This window comes from Oryzias latipes, chromosome 10 (genome assembly GCF_053564925.1).
Source record: "Oryzias latipes strain Hd-rR chromosome 10, Olatipes_Hd-rR_3.1".
Taxonomy (NCBI): domain Eukaryota; kingdom Metazoa; phylum Chordata; class Actinopteri; order Beloniformes; family Adrianichthyidae; genus Oryzias; species Oryzias latipes.
This window is the reverse complement of record NC_136246.1, coordinates 34,098,155-34,114,547: the sequence shown is the minus strand read 5'-3', so window position 1 is coordinate 34,114,547 and position 16,393 is coordinate 34,098,155.

The following is a 16,393-nucleotide window of genomic DNA, read 5'->3' as shown; positions in this document are numbered from 1 at the left end:
CGATGTTCTTCATGGAGGCTGCAGCTGCCAGGAAAGCTTCGTTAAAGCTGACGCTGTTTCCTCAATGACATGATTTACATGGAAAGTAGAAAAAGTATTTTTCATTTTTCCTCCCAGCATTTGTGTCATTCCCTAAACTTTGTCTTTCATTCCTCTTCGTCCTCGTCTCTCCTCCACCACCGGGTGACACGGCTTAATTGGCGGCGACACTGAAACATGGCGTGTCCTGCTCTGCAGCCTCCTCGGCATAATTACAACAAGAGCAACACTTCATCTCCACTGTGGGGGGGCAGAGATGCTGGAGGAGGGAACAGAAGCTAGAGGATAATCTGCTCCTCTTTAAACCTATTTTTATAGATTTGCTTTTACTTGATTGCTTCATATTTTTATTTTTATCTCCTCTTTTAACCCTCCCCTGCCTTTTTTTCTCCTTTTCTTAAATGATTTTCACTTTGATCATCGTGTTTGTTTTGTTGTTGAAGCGCTCTGACGGCGGACCACAGAGCTTGATATTTATTAATAATCCAGGCATTTAAAAAGTGGCAACAGGAGCAGCGCCTGAACGCAAATGAACGAGAGGCCCAGCAGGAAGCAGAGGGGTTGTCATGGCAACAGCAGAGTCACGACAGACAACGTCTTCACCGAACAAAACTGGGACCTAAACTGGATCACATGCTGGAAGAGAAGATGTTCACTTTCACTGCTGTCAACATCCGTTATCTTCATTTGGGAATCAGAATCCAGAAAAGAAAACAAAAAGTTTGAATGTTTTTATTCAAATCTGACCAAATGTCTGCTTTGGTCTGGCCTCGTTTCAAAGGTCCCCTTCCTCCTCATGTAACCTTGAAAATTTGTTTTAGGTTTTGATCTTTTTTAGAGAAATTACGCTTTTTTTTAAACACTGAGTGAAGCTTTTATACTGAAAGTCCCACCTGCTTCCTGTTTCCTGTAAGGAACAGTTGAATAAGTTCACATTTTGTGATATGAAGATGGGAAACCAGCTTCCTGAATGCGACGTTTTGTGCGAATGAAAGTGAGGTGAAAATGTCAGCCACACAAAAGGGGGGAGCTGGCGTGGAGTCATAGGCTCCAGCATCCAGAACCGGGGGCGGAAAAGGTTCTGCCCATCACAGCTTCCCCCAAAAAGGCTCCCAAATTCAGGGTCTTTAGGTGCTCCTCTGTCTGATGGGGAGAAAAGTGCAGGGGGCACATGACTGAGTGACCACACCCACTGGCGAGAAGGAGTTCTGCAGAACCTGGATGGAGGACGAGATGCTGGAGATGAAACAGGTGATCGACCTGCATCAAGGCAGTCCAAGACGTGTGTGGAGGAGAGAATCTGGGAGCTTTCCTACATTTGACATCCTTCAGTAGCAGTAAATCTTTCATTTTTGTTTTTGTCCCTTTGGGGGTCCCGGGGCTGCCGGAGCCTATCCTGGACATCCTGGACAGGTCACCAGTCTGTGGCAGGGCCAGAAAAATAGTTATTATCATGTAAAATACTAGAATAATTATGAATCAAGCAGCAATAATGTAAATGAGGCTCAGCAACAGACTGGTGACCTGTTCAGGGTGAACCGCCCCTCCGCCCAACAGCAGCAGGGAAAGGCTCCAGCAACCCGCTGGTGTGAAAATGGATGGAGAGCGTAAATGATGAGAAACACCACCATATATGGTTCTTGCAGTCTTGACTCCCCCACAGAGCGGTACCGGTTCCGGTCCGCTGCCCCGCGGATTCTGTACTTGAGGTTTGAGACTTGATTTTTTTATTTTATTTTTGCTGTAGTTCCTGCTATGATGTAATTTCTGTGCAAAAAGATTCTTCAACTGTGACTTTGATAAAGAATTTTGTATTTTTTGACAAAAACTCCAAAGATAAAAGCCAAACGGTAGAATTTCTGTCTTCAGCGGATTTGATTTAGCATTAAACAAACACGAAGAGGTCTTCAGCTCATCTCACCCTGGAGCCACCCACCAGGCTAATCCCCCCACCCCCCACCCCCATATAATTTACTGTCTACGGAGCTGTTGTTTAACACGCTCGGTGACACTGAACCAGAGGTGATAAATCCATTTACACACAGTAAGTGGGTATAAACAAGTAAACAAAGAGAAGCTCAGCTGAGCGTATGAGTGACTAATGTGAGATGGGGGGGTGAACGTTCACCAGCTGAGCTCTGCAGACAAACGCAGGTTCGCACCTCGCCGCTGTTTGACCTGCAGGAATCTGCTGCAGATGTGCGCCTCGTCTCTGCTCGCCATTCGGCGACCCCAACGCCTGTTTTTCCACTGACGGCAGTGATCAAACCAGCGGGTAAACAAATCCCAGGGCATGATGGGAAAAAAGGCTTGCAGCAATTTTATTATTTTCCTGTATTTGTTTGTCGGCCAACGATTCCCTCTAATTGTTTTCTTCTAATTATATACCTCCTGATGATGTTTTTACACTGCTGCAAATTAGGATGTGTTGAGTTTTTCTCCTGTTCTGGTTTGCAAAATTCCCGGGATAATTACGTGCCTTTGTGAGCGTTTGCTGCCAGCGGCACGCCGCATTCGTGGACGCTAACGCCTCAGGTCTGACACAAAGTCCATTAGCCATTCCAAACATCAAGATGTGGCCACTAAAACACGCTAAAGGCTGTTTTTACTCATAATCCACAGGTTCCAATCCCTAATCCTATGTTTTGATGGGTTAATCCAATGATTGGAGCATTTAAGGCTTTCAAATGCAAAAGGATTAATGCTGAGTTCCATCCATGGCTTCTACATCTTCATTTACCCCACATGGGGTAAAGCGGGTCACCGCAGTCCATCCCAGCTGTCTGTGGGTGAAGGTCCAGAGGTGGACAGAGAGGAGGTGATGCTCCTCACTGCTTTGTGTTCATCTGAACCCTACCGGTGTCATCAACACACGGGGGGGGGCATACCAAACAAGACTCAAGAGATGGATGCATGGATGGATGGAGTACTTTATTAATCCAGAGGGAATTTGCATTTCCATCCATTGCTCCAAAAATACACAATAAATTAAATATGAGGGTCATAGAAGAATATTAAAATTATTTAAAAGTAATAAATAATGATAAAAACATAAAAATACTCTCAATCGAACTCACTATGACCAGAATAGAAGTAGTAAAAGTAGTTGCGCGTTCAGTGACTCCTCCTCTTGCCCCCTCCCAGTTGCACTCAAAGGTCTTGCCATTAAACATATCTGAGCCCTCCTCACTTTATTAAACCCGATGCCCCCCCCTTGGGCTTGGTCATGCCTGTCCAAGAGTTTCTTGAGTCTTTACTTCATGACCCCCCCTGCATCAACCAAAATAATGGCCTGAAGGGGCAGAGGATGGGGGCTGTTGGAAGAAGAGCTCATATTGAGACGGACAGACACTTGATGTCGTCTGGAGCTCCTGGAGGACACAGAGCAGGACTGATGAGGCTTTTGGAGGTTTGAAGCCCCTGAGGTGACATTTTGGTGCATTTCAGAAATGTTTCTTCATCATCACAGACCTTCAGCTGGAACATCAAAACGGCCTCCAGATGTGACGCTCGTGTTTTCCTTTTTTGAGGAAAACTGTCACTTTGGGCCTTTCTTTTAACATCTGTGTCACTGAAGCAGCAGGATTCTTCCACACTGAACCTAGAGGAGAAGCAGACCTGATGACAGTTCAGACGGTCCAGCTCAGTAAACCTGGTTCTGGAGCGATCGGACCTTCCTGCTGAAGGGCTCCTCGATGTTCCAGGAATGTTTTCTTTCAATACCAGACATCAAAACGAGTCTAAAGCGTGGCTTCAAGAATTCCACGTCCTTCCATATGCTTTTGGATGAAGAGCGGCCTCGTCCAGCCGCAGCAATGCACTCTGGGACTCTTTATTCGTGTCCTGGACTCAGCGAAACTACCCCCCCCACCACCATATTTCTAATTATATTCAGTTTGAGCCTTTCATTATGTTGCCGCCGCTGTGACACCGTCTCCCTGCGGGGATCAATAAAGTTTCATCTAATCTGAACTCGATGGAATTGTGTCAGACTCGGAGTGGAGCTCTTGCTGCTTTATTTAGTGCAGATTTGAAATTGAGTTTGGTGCTTTGATATGAAGACCGACGGGCTGTCGGGAGCTCCAACACTTTCCTTCCTGCTGCTGATTTCATTCACACGCCGTTCAGCCTCCTGTCCGTCTCGCTTCGCTCCTCAAACGGGTCCGTTTGGAGACCTGGACTCTCCAACCATGATCTTTTCAGGACAGTTTAGTCAGAATTGCTAGATATGCTGGCCGTGGGATCCGAGCTCCTGTCCAGAAGTTACGTCTGTCAGTATTCATGGTGTGTGGGGTCATGGGTCGTATGTTTTAACAGAGGGGAGTGGGAAGGGTGAGGGTTTTCTTTTGTTTTGTTCGAAATGTTAAAGCGTTTCCAGTTGCGCAATGTATGACAAGCTCTATTTTTATATAAATAAATAAAGTTTGATTTAATTTCACAGAGAAATTAGTTTTTGTCTTTTCACAAAGCAGACTCCAACCATTGTCATGAAGGTTTTGGAGAACCACAGGAAGAGGTTGTGACAGGAAAACGTGCACTTCAGCCTCAATCGCGCGTCACAATTGAAGCTAAGCAGCAGCCAAACATCCAGAACTGCTGTGCTTTTGCACAATAATGACTTCTGCAGCAACAAGAGCTGCTTTTCTGCTAAATGTTTGCCTCTCTGCAGGTGAGGACCAGAGCTGCGTCTAATGGAGCAACTGCTGAGTTGATAATGAATGCAATGAAATAATGCGCCCATCAGAAAAAGCATATTAACACAGCCTTATAGAGTTCTGCAGCCCGAGAACTGAGAAAGAAAATCCATAATGAGGTGAAATACGATATGAAAAATACATTAAAAGCAGCATAAATTAAGAAGCAGAACCGTGCGAGTGTGCTCCTCACTGTGTTGTCCCAGAATTCCTTGCAGCACTGGCAGCTGATGATGTGATATTAAGGAGGAAATGTTTTAGGGGGCTTCAATGCCATACTGCATATTTTGTGTAATAGAATGTAACTAGCATCATTATTTTTTCATCACAGCCCTCCCACAACTGTCTCCCACATCTAGGAACATCGCTTTCTTCCCGCTCCATCTTTCGCCGTTTCATCGGCACGATGCAAGTCAATTAAAGAACGCCAGATAAAATGGAAAGAAGAAAATAAAAAAGACGGGGACGCGGCCGCCTGGGGCCCAGCGGCGCTTCCTCAGACTCCAGCACTGAACTCGAGGCCGCCGCGCTGGATCTGGTGGCGCTGGTGAAAAGAGAAAGATGATGAAAAGAGGAGGGAAATGCTGAGACAAGTCCTGGCAGAGACAGAATGGAAAATGGCACATTACTGCCTGTTTTTTGGGTTAGACCACACATTTAGGCCGACTGGATTGATGCTTAGACGACTGCCTTCCTGCAAATGTTGTTTTCTGATCTGGAAATCAGCTCGCGGCGATGTCAGCAACATAAACGCGTGAAAAGGGAGGCCGCACTCAAACCGCTAACGACAAACAAACCTCCTCCGTGAAGGCGCTCACAGCCAAGCAAAGTCCGACTGTCGCAGACTAACAGGATGAAATGACCATCTGCTGCTAATCTGCTGTTTTCACTCAAATAAACACAAGTCCCACTTCTGCAGATTGCAGCCGGAGTGCAGATGGATGCCAAATCTTATGTAAAGCAACTCTGAGCTTTTCTGCATCCTTTTCTGATTCCTGCTGGAAACGGATGAGCCAGAATGAAACGAGGACATGATAGCAGCTGCAGACGGTCTGACGGAAACACGGAAGCAGCAGTCAGATCTGATCAGACAGGAAACCAGGAAGAGACTTCAGCCTTGGTCTGATTCATGACGCTGCCACCTGAAAACGTTAGCGTCCCTGAACATCCAACCTACTGAAACACCTGCTGCTGGACTCGGACATCATCCAGATCCTCGTGGGGGGAGACGGCGGTCAGAGATGATCAAAAAGACACGAGAGCCGCTCTGCACTCAGGCAGGGAGGACGGGGAAGCAGACTGAGCGATGAGTTTGGAGGGTGGAGATGCTTGGCTCCGCCCTGTCCTCCTGTCCGGTCATTAGGCTTCATGCTGACACAGTTTATGTCTGCTTGTTTGTGAGCTGCTGAACACGCCAGAACCTGTTGGGGACGAACAAAAGGGGTGTTGGACCTAAAGAAAGAGCAACTTCCCGTTCCCTGAAATCCCAGCTCTGACCTCTAGAGGCTTCACTTTGAAATAGATTTATTTTAAAAAGAAAAAACATGTAAATACAGAAAAAGGTTTGAATGAAGCCAAAAAACGGTCCGTCTGTAGTCACTGTGGTCTGAAAAGAAGACAAAAAGGTTTCTTGATTCAACAATTTCTTGGATTTTAATGTTTATTAGTAACGTCATGGTTTAAAAGTAAGTAAAACAATATTTTCAAAAAAGAAAACACTTTGAAAGTTGATCAGAATAGATTCACTGAGATCCTGTCTTTGATGCTAAATGAAGGTTGGTGTGGAGCAGAAGTGGTCGATGGGTATTTTCTCTGATAGGCATCAGGGGTTAACTAATGCATCACTGTTAAAACGTTGTTTGGTGAGAAGAAACGGGGAAATTCCTGCTGTTCTGTTGTGTGCGGCTCTGAAAGGACAAACTGGGATCAGCGCGTGGAAGCAGCACATCCTCCGCCTGCGTGTTCCACATCAGCCGCCCTGACCGCCGAGGTGGAGGTCGGACAGGTGAAGGTGCCAGGTAATCCCGCTCACAGATGAGGCCCGGAGACGCAGTGGGACTATTTTCTGCTGGCTGCTCATCATGATTGCCTGTGAAAGATCAATCAGTGCTTTGGCGCGCCGCTCCGCTTCATCCTCGCTGTCACACATCACATAAATAAACTCAAATTACTGGACGCGCCGCCCCATCTCCAAGCCGTCCCCGCAAGACAGACGCTCACCTCCATAAAAGCTCCATTTGACCAAAGCCGCAGCGTTTTTACGGTGACACAAAAGGCCATGATTGTGCTCCGTCTGCGAGACAGATTCTCATGTTTTCTTCATATTTCTGAGGTAATGGGTGAGCAGAGTATAACATTAGTTTCTGCTCAGTCTGCAGCTCCCACATTAAAGCTCCATCCTGGCTTTATTCCTCATCCCCACTCTGGCTCTCTCCAAACCTTCCATTTATCAGAAAGCCGTCTCCGTGTAACCTGCTGTCCGCGCCTCTATTTGGGTCCTGAATGGAGGAAAAATGAAGCAAACGGCGGCAGAGAGCCGCCTTTAAACTCGTCTGCCTCCATAAACACATCCTCTCCTCCAGTGGGAACGTTTGCGCTTGATATTTTATCTCTTAAGAGCTCCGTTAATAATTCACGCCCTCAAATTATCTGTCAGCACGGCACCGCCGCCAAAAACGTTTACAGGGAAATCAACTCCACTATTAACAAGGCCAAACCTGGAGCACATCTATGATCTCAAGTGAGACTGGAAAGTCTGTAAACATCCAGCAGAGAGGCAGAGCAGGAGCTCCACGTTCCTGCAGGAAGATCTTCAACCAAACAGAAGAGTTTTGACCTGAAACCAGAAAAGATGGAGACAAATGAGAGATAAACTGTTGGATGATTTTCTGATGAGGATTTGATTCCAAAAGATTTCAGCTTTACTCTTTTAAATCATCTTCCTTTGTGCTCTTCTGGTTTCAGAAAATAATAGTTTGACCAACGAGGTCAGACAGATGAATGGATGAAAGGAGAACTGTTGTAAAAACCATGAAACTGCATGTGAATCAAGGTGGAGATGAGTAAAACTTCAGGACAGGGGGGGTCTGGAGGATCAGGAACCGGTTTTCTGTGAAAGAATGTCATTTCATGAACCCGTTAGGACATTTGCTTTTTCCATGAATCCCGACTGTTTTGTTTCCTCACATCAGGAGAAAAAGGGAAAAGTTTGATGGAAACGGCTTCCATTGTGTCCTGTAATCTGTTTCCAGAGGCTCAGCACCAGGAACCAATCAGAATTGAACGGCGTTCGTCTTCCTAAAAGAGGGAAAAGGGTTCAACTAAAAAGAGACAAACAAGATTTTTTTTATTAAATCCACTTTTCAGCGTTTGTTAAGACTTTTACAGGATGAAGTTTGTGAGAATAAATGATCAAAAACAAATGAACTAAACTAAAATCCATCCATTCAATTTCTTAATCAGCAAATCCCCTCTTAGGGTCAGGAGGTTGCTGGAGCCTATCCCAACCGCTGTCGGTGAGGAGAACTAACATACAACCAAACAGACGTTTGAGTTAAAGCTGCAGGTTTCAGCAGAGATTATAGGATGGATTAAAAATGTAAACTTAAGAAAAAGTATTTCATTATCAGTGACATCAAAAAGTCTTTCAGGACTTTAAGAAAAAACTTTTCTGCTCTTTAAGAAAATCCTTTGATTCCTTTAGAAGATTCAACTTTGACCTCTAGTTTCACTGCAGTAAAATGGAAAATGACAGTTAAAAACATGAATTTGAATTTGTCGATTTCTGCCAAATCCAACATCAAACTTGAGCTGAACTGATGAAAAAACCGGATCAGAACCACCAGGATGTGATGAAGATGAGGAGGAAGAGCCAAAGCTGCCTAAACATGAAGCTTTTTCAACCTGAGAGAAATATAACTGCAGAATTCTGATACTTTCACAAACGCTTTCATTAAAAAACACAAAAATATGTATTTTTATTTGTTTGAAACAAACTCCAGTTTCACAATTTAATATAACATTTATTATTCTTGTCAAACTAAATAATTAAATTCACCTTGATGCTCTTTATTGTCTTTTTATCTTTGCACTTTATAGCTGTTGTTCTAATGATTCTATTTGATCAAATTAATTAATTGTATTTATAATTATAAAAGGATATAACTTAATATTTCAGTTTTTTTACTTGATTTTAGCTTTTTTGGCTTCATATTTGTTGTTGTTCAGTATTTTCAAACTGTTCCTGATTAAATGAATATTCAGTATTTATCCTGTTTTTTTTAATTACATTTAAATATTTTAAGGTGTTTGTTTATTCTCTGTTTGTATTCAACATCCGGGATCGGGGTTTTCGTCTGTACAGTAAATGAGGTTGGACCACCAGGCTTCCTGCAGTTCTGCAGAGGTGGGGGTGTCTTCTGTGTGTCGCCGCCGTGCTTCGCCGCCGTGCTTCGCCGCCGTGCTCCATCCTGTCAGCCTCTCCATCTTCATTTGCGTCCTTGCATCCGCTCTGACTCCTCGCTCCCCTCTTTAACCTACATAAGAAAATTGAAATCCTATAATTATCTTCAATTAACAGAAAGAGGGACGTGCAGTGATTAAGGAAATCAAGTTCAGGGACTATTTTCATTATCCCAGCCCCCCCTCCTCTCATCTACCTCACCCCCAGATTCATCTCGGGGCTCCCCCAGTCCTGCCCCCCCACTCTTCTCTAACGTTACCTTAAGGCTCCATAAAACAGTTTTAATTAACTTTTTTCTCCGTTTGGGTTTCAGTTGGACGTCCATCAGGGTAACTATGTTGTTACAGAGGTTTTTGGTTTTTAAAACTCACTTTTTCATCACTTTCCCTCCATTTCTTCTGATCCTGATCCCGTCTGAACGTTTCAGCCTCTGATCCGGAGCAAACCAACAGCTAAGTCAATCAAAAAATTGCCATAACTTAAATTTGTTAACAGGGTTTTCTTTTTCTCTCTTCAGCATCAGCACCGCTGGCCTCTGAGTTTCCATGGTTACGGCTTTCACGCTCAGGTTTCGAGTGTTTGGATCACAGGAGCAGGCGATCTAATTAGAAAAATGCTGCTGCAGGAGTTTTTCTCTCTCAAGCATACAAAAGGTGTTGTCATGTGGAAATGTCTCCAACTGCTGACCTGGAGGCTTTCGTGGAGCAGCGGGAGTCAAACCTGAAAGAGGTTCAGAAACAGGACAGTCGGAGTTAATCAGGCTTTGTTGTTGCTTCAAATCAAAACTTTACTCCAAAGAAGTTCAGGGCTCAGAGAAAACTACCACTGGATCCCTTTGCTGATTAGAGGGGATGAGGACTTTTCTTCAAAGATTTTCAAACATTCTTGTGATAAAAAAGAAAGTCATGCTGAACTGTTTGAAAATACCAAGGTGGAGCAACGATAGAAGCAAGAGACCAGAAGTTGGTTGGTTGGGTGTTTTGGCCTCCTGGTTGGCGTAGACCATCATCAACCATCATCAACCATCATCCTCTTTCCTGGACGGGCTTTTCCAGATCCTCCAGGTGTGATTGGTCTGCTTGACCTCCAGGTCGGTTGGTTTTCCCCGTTTTCTTTTCCTCTGGCGATTTCAGGTCTGGATCTGACGTTGATGCTGGATGTTGGAAGAAGGAAAAATGTCCCACCACCCTAAAGGATTCATTGAAGCAAAGGGAGCTGAATGTTGGCAGGACTGAAGAGTGAGGGACCAGCAAGGATCCGTTTCCTGTCGGTTCATGGAACTTTGTTAACCCCTTGTGCTATCCTAGGCACTTTAACGTTGGGAGTGGGGTCATCTAGACCCACTAGACAGTGATCTGAACCTTTTTTCTTCAATGATTTGTGATCTTCACTGGTGTCCATGGATTACATGAAATCTTTCCACCTTTATCCACCTTTGTCATGGTGGGGAGAACACGTCAATGTAAGGGGGGGTCATCTAAGATAACACAGGGGTTAAAGTCTATGTTTGACACTAAAAGACTTAGTAAACTCTGGTTTTTATTTTTAGAATTGAGCCAATGATCACATTTTTTTTTGAATTTACCACTAAGTTTAACCAAAAACAGAAAGACTAAAGAGCATAGCAGCAAATAAAGCAGCACTGGTGAAGGTTAGAGGAATTCTAACATTGATACGTTTTTGCTTTTTTGAATGTTGAATTTTTTAAATTTCTTTGCATTTTCTTGTCAAATCTTCTGAAAACCTTTCTGTATCGATGCTGATGATGATGTCTGCTTCTTAGTAATCAAACTTTTTCTTATTTTAATAATACCTGAGCAGAAAATAATCCTAACCCTCATGAGTCGTGTTTAAAAGACTTCCGTTCTCTTTTGAAAATATTTGAAGAGTTTCAAACCCACAATCCTTTTCACGTCTGTTTATCTCTAAAATCCTGATGATCTTCAATTTTCTGGTTTTTCTGCTGGATCTCAGTAACAACAATGGTATAACTGGTAGATGGTGAATAATTGTGTAGCACTTTCTACCTTCCTCAGAGGCCCAACGCACACATGGGCAAGCAAGGCAGGAATCAAACCTGCATTTATCCAATCAGGGTCGACCGCTGCACCACAGCCGTCATCATTTAGGCTCAGCTTTATTTATATTGATTACATTTGTCTCCTCCGTGACTGAATCTGGTTTTACATTTGATTCCTTGGAGATTTTATTTTGCTGAAAGCCTTAAATTAAAGTTTGCTAAACTAAAGAGCCTTTTTGGTCCTGAGGTCACATGATCTGGATGACGGAGAGTTTTCCCTATGAATGTTTGATTCTCCCATGAATAAATGTGGGGAAAAAACTCATATTGAAAGAACAGATTTACTGTGAACCCCCCAGGTTTGTCTCGTCTTAAGGTGAATTTTTTCCTTTTTGTTTTTGGATTGATGAAGATAAGAATTCCCAAAGTCAGGTCTGTCTGTGAAGCAGAAGTCCTCTGCACGGTTAAAGGATGCAAATATTTGATAAACAGAGTTTAACTGTTAAAGTTCGTCATGCTGAAGTAAATATCAAATTATTGACTTCCCTCCAAACTGCTGCTTATCTGATGCAAAAGTAGATTTGTTCACGATCAATAAAGCTCTCTCCTAGATTCAGGTGCAGTGAAAAGTGTTTGCAGTGACAGAAATCCTGTCACGTTCATCCAGTAAAAAGGCTGAAATTCCACCCAAACGGGCGCCGCGGCGTTTTTGTGACTGGCAGCAGAAAGAGGGGAGGAGCGGCTGTCAGAGCGAGAAGCTACAAGCCGTTATTTGTCTGTCAGCCTGAAAGATCCTGAATTCAGAGGCAGGTTTCCTGCCAAGAACAAGCTGAAACAAACTATCACTCCAGGACCATGCATGTGCAAAAAACAACAGCTGGCAAATAATTACACATCTGTCTGCAGACACCAAGACTTCGCCAGTGATTCTCATCATCTGACACTCTTTTTCTGTCTGAAGAAATGCCTGCAGGAGAACCAGAAGGACAAAGAAAACCTTCAGAAACGTGGAAAAGCTGTAATTAAAGATACTGTGACTGTCGCCGGAACCATCCACTGCAGAAGTTCCTCTTTGTCAGCTGAAGGTGACCTGAGGATGGAGGTTTCAAGACGTCTTCTTCTGCTGCGAAAGATCTGATGTTCCCTAACAAAGAAGAGAAGCCCCCACACCACCAGGAAATGTTTGAGCACATCTTCTCCCAAATAAAGACGAGCGGCGTCCAGATGCAGCTGTTTGTTCAGGAAGCATCCATGAAACACTGGAAGGCATTTCCATCCTTATTTCTGTCCTTCTGCCATCAGCTGAGCAGCATGGAGGTTCAGAGGAGGAGCTGGAGCTTCGATGGGTCATTCATGACAACAATCCTGCAACAAACCATGAAAGACTCGACACAAACTAAGAAAATGCTTGTCTAACTCCTGCTGTCGCACTTTTTAGTGCGATTAATTAATTATGACCTGTAGTTCACTAATCTACTAAATGTTTTTTTTTTTAAACTAGCCTACAGCATCTCCTCCTGTCTTTGGAAAGTCCATCTGCATTCACACTGAAGTGAACTGTACCAGAGTTTATCTGCAACCAAACAGAGACCCTTGTTTGGAAACCAAAGTTCTCCTGTTTGATCCAAACCAGAGTTCAGGTGAGCTTTAAGACCTGCAGAACCAAGAGGACCCTACAAACTGTGATAAAGTTATGACTGTGTCTCTAACTGCTGCTGATTTTTTTCCTGAGCAGGACAACAGCACAAAGCTTGAAAACACAGTTAAGTTTATTACAGCGGAAAGTTATTTTTGAGTGTGAGCATGCAAACAGTGAGAAAACGTTTATTTTCTGCCAAAAACTCATCAAAGCATTGGAGTTTTCTTCCAAACTGCTCAAAATTGACATAAAACTTCTACTGATAAATGGGAGTCACTCAAGCTTCTTTGTTTAGATAATGACAACGTGGACTAGTTTACAATCTACTATGGATTGGTGAAGCTCCTCATTCATCCAGGTGGCGATGTCTTGAAGTTGGGTCAAGTGTTTGACGTTTCAAGGAAGGAGACGCCATGACTCAACTTCAAGGCGACTTGCAACAGAACTTTTCTGGATGCACCATCTTTTTCTGAGGTCAAAGTTGGACCTGATCATTCATGTTCTCTGTAGTGTTGTTGGTTTCCTGGGAGAAGATGGAGTCCTGAAGCTCCAGACAATCTTTCTGGGATGTGAACTTTTCCCACAGCATCAAGAAAAAGATTAAGGAAACTGTTTTGATTTATTTTTTGAAGAGCGCTGGCGTATACTGGACAAAAAACCCTTTAGAAAGTTGTCTAACTTGTTCCGAAGCAGCAGTGGGCTCCAGTTTCCTGCAGTCTTTACTTAACTACTGAAATGTTGTGACTGCAGCGACAGGCCTTTGCTGCTCTCAGGCCTGTTTGTGCTGCACATTAGCGGGGACGGCTCCTGAGAGGAAACCTGGAGGACGCTGCTGAAACAAGGCTCTGATTCCAACCTTCCCAGTGTGCACGCTGGCACGTGTGTGTGTGTGCGTGCAAGCGCGTGTGCATGTGTGATGTGTGTCGGATCGCCCGGGGCAGCGCCTGCAGGCCTGATGTGGCAGGAAGACCCAGTGTCTCTTGATCACGGATGCACAGCACACAACATGCGCGGTACAATCTCACACTGCACCCCCCCCCTACCCGAGTGGACACCCCCATGACACAAACTCTCCTCCAGCTGCCGTCCACGGCCCTTTGCAGCTCAGGTCCAAAGTAACATAGAAAGGAAAGAAAAGTCTTATGGGGAAAAGACAAGAATTTCTTTTATGTATTTTTTTTGCTTTCATAAAAAGTTTTGAAAAGTAACTTTGTGTACAAAACACTTGGAGTTCCTGCAGCCTCCTGTGGAACAGACCTGCAGTTCTCCAGTCAGGAAGCAGCATTTCTGAGCAGAAGATGGTGAATTCTGTTTGCTAAAGTGATGTAAAGCTGTTTCAGTTTGTTAATCTGAGAGTTCATTGAGCAGACGGTTTAATCTCAAACCAGCAGCAGAAAATGACGGTACTGTGTTCCCCCCATCCACTGGGGGACAGCAGGGGTTACTATCCACAAATACAGCACAGAAGATGCCCCTCCTTATTTGTGGTTTTATGCTGAAACGTTGGAACAATCCAGCAGTGATCCACGCTCTGGACCAGCCACTCATCTGCTCCTACGATGAAAACAAAGGAGGACAAAACCAAGTCAACTGGACTTTGGCGCCAAACGCACTCGGGTACGTTACGGTTGCTTCCGTACCTAATAGAATAAAAAAGTGATCCTGGAGTGGTTCCAGATTAAGCAGTTATGGTGAACATTGTCTCCTGGAGTCAAATCATTTCAACCTAACTTCTCTGTTGCATCATGTCAGACTCTGAAGGGTTGATCAGTGATGACTGTCTTACAGCTTTCAGAAACAGAAAACATTGAAGAATCCCAGAAAGCCCTTTGGTGATGTTCTGTTTTCAGGCTGCTTTTGGTCCCTGTCTCACCTGGTTTCATGTGAAAGTTAGCAGTAATTACCCTGAGTCTACTGAGGTGTCAGCTTCTCAGGTCATCAGCTGGGTTGATCTTATTTCCTTCTCTATTTGGATCATGGCTCAGTCTTAAAGTCTGGTTTCCTTCACCATCAGGTCTCCACACGCCGGGTAAACATTCATGTGGGGGGAAACCGTCCACACAGATGCTTTGCAGGGAAAGTTGTGTTTTTAGTTTTTAACCAGAACTTCACTTCATCTGGACGTCAAAACAAAGCCAGGCAGACAGAAATCTTATCTTCAAACCTCCAAAAGTTAGAACTCTCATCAAGTATTTGTCAGTCTTATGCTATTGACATGGATTATTTTGACTCAGTCTGAGGACTTTGACAAAACAAAATGATGACATTCACATTTTTATCAACACAAAAAGAATGTGACCTTACAGAGGAGCTTGGACGTCTTCACACTGGAGCCAGCTCAGTTTATCTCTGCAAAGACATTTCACTCGTCCGTTGAAGAGGAACATTTCTCACTTTCATTTTCTAAACTTCTTTTTCCCAAATTAAAAGTAAAACATAAACAACTGATAAGCTTTTCAGGTTTCCTCTCATTTCTTTACATTGTTGTTAAGTCTTGTTCTTGTCTAGATTTGCAGGAGAACGCTGAGTGTATTATTATTAACGTGCTTTTGTCATTCTGGAGCCAGATGTGGTTTTCATGTCCAGCCTGACGATGCCGACAATGAGGAGATTCAAAGATCTACAGGTTTCCCTCCAAAACATTCATGCTGTTTGGAACATCAGGAAGGAAAGTCCTCTGATGATGATGTGACAGGCGTTTGAATGGAAAAGGACTTTTGCTTTTCCTTTTCTGGATCTTTTCTTCCCCTTCATCTGCCTGAACATGAGCTCCAGCTTCCCTCCAGTGCTGCTGCTTCTCCTGCACTCGTGTGTCTGGAGCTGCTTCCTGATAAACACAACTTGTTTGCATGTTAAAGTGGATTGGTTCACGGCACATTTGTCAAACGAGAGATCATTTAACATTATTGTTACTAATGGCACTGCGCTTTGGTGAAGAAACGTAAACTGAATGTTGTGTGTCAGTCCATTTGCTGTTGATGTGGAAACCTGTGCAGATGCAGATGGAGCTGAGGAGAGCAGCAGTGTTTTGGCAAAATGCAGGAAAGTACGACAATGTGTATCCTGTTCAGCCAGTCACCTGAAGTGTGTTGGATTTTGGCCCCATGTGCATTTGAGTTCAACACCCCTGGTTTGTGTTGTTTTGCCACCTATTGTGAGGTATTTTTTGAGATTCTACTGGCTGCAGATGATGAGCTTTGCACCTATAAAGCACTGGGGGGTATTCAAGGAAACAGGTGTAACCCTTGGTCTATCCTGGACACTTTAACATTGGGAGTTGGGTCATCTAGACCCATTAGACAGGGCTCTGTACCTTTTTTCTTCAATGATTTGTGATCTTCACTGGTGTCCATGGATTACATGAAATCTTTCCACCTTTATCCACCTTTGTCATGGTAGGGAGAACACGTCAATGGAAGGGGGGGGGGGGGGGGGTCATCTAAGATAACACAAGGGTTAAACTAGCCTGACTTTAACCCTGAACTCTGGCTGAAATCCGCCTGAACTTGTTTACTCTGGGTATGTCGGTTCCAAAAGAC